At 40.8% G+C, this 1,173-nt stretch overlaps 1 protein-coding gene across 1 annotated transcript in view; it reads left to right on the top strand.

Annotated features, from left to right (window-relative positions):
• The window catches only part of LECT1 (leukocyte cell derived chemotaxin 1), a 38,010-nt gene that overhangs the window by 1,145 nt on the left and 35,692 nt on the right, over window positions 1-1,173 (top strand). The gene's annotated exons all lie outside the window — the stretch shown is intronic.

Here is a 1,173-nt window from a genome sequence, read left to right on the forward strand (position 1 = left end):
CTCCCCTCTCCAGTCCCACTCTGGCACGCAACTTTCCGCCTTAGGTCAACTTTGTAGAAGAGGAAGTGAAGGTTTCACGGGAGAAGATTGAAGCCTAGAGTAGGGGAGAATGCAGTAGACGGTCCGAGAAAGGCCGTTTTCGGCCATCTCCCGCTAAGCAGTGGCGCGACAGTGGGGAAGGCATGTCACCTTTCGGCCTCAGTGTACTCCTCCTTACGGGAAGAAATAGAACTGGATGATCTCTAAGGCCTCTCCCTGCTGAGAAAGGCTATGGATGTAAAATCCAGGACAAAGATAGTGGAGGAATATTCAGACCCATATTCAGACCCATTGGGAAGGAATTTTTGCCTTTCAGAAGGTTTTTTTGTGACCTAGCCATGAACAGTCCCTTCTGTCTCTGGAAAACAAAAACAAAAACAACAAACAAACAAACAAACAAAAAGTCTAACTTCCTTAAAGGTGGAAAATCTCTTTAGCAATTAATTCTGGCCTAGTCATCACATGTGATTTAATAGTAGGTGTTTTACTGACTGCTGTCCTACTTTCTTTGTATGCAACTATTTATTTTAAAGCTCCATGGCTCTCTAGGAGTATAAAGACTGCCTCTAAGTTGACTGGGCAGAGCTCCAGTGTGTTCTCTAAATACTCTGAATGTGTTCACCTATGTAAAAGGGGGCATTTTATCTTGATGACCACTGCCAGGTCTGGTATAAGCTTATTTCGACTAATGGAAAAGAATTCCATCTCCAGGGCACACACAAAGGGTTCTTTCATAATCACTATCCTCAGAGGATCGGTGATTGCTGTTTTTTTCCTCTCTCTCCTACCATGAAATGCAAAGCATGAACGAATTCCAGTACTTACAGAAAATGGTGCTGAAAGCAATTCAACCATTTTACACATCACATCTTCTGCAGTCACTGCATAATTTGTATTTTTAACTCAAATGTCTAATGTAGATAAGCATGCCATTTAGCACCGAGTCTGTTTTAGAGACTATATCAAATTTACAAGCATCGATTTGTAAGATCAGAGTTGCACTGTATTTTGTGGGTATTTGAAAAGTGCCTTAATGTATTTGTATTTTAAATATAGAAGCTGGGCCAGATGCTCATGTTTGAAACAGCAAATGTGAATAAGAGAATGATTTCAATATCTACATCTCCATTAATA

This window comes from Mandrillus leucophaeus, unplaced genomic scaffold (assembly GCF_000951045.1).
Source record: "Mandrillus leucophaeus isolate KB7577 unplaced genomic scaffold, Mleu.le_1.0 Scaffold987, whole genome shotgun sequence".
NCBI classification, from domain to species: Eukaryota; Metazoa; Chordata; class Mammalia; order Primates; family Cercopithecidae; genus Mandrillus; species Mandrillus leucophaeus.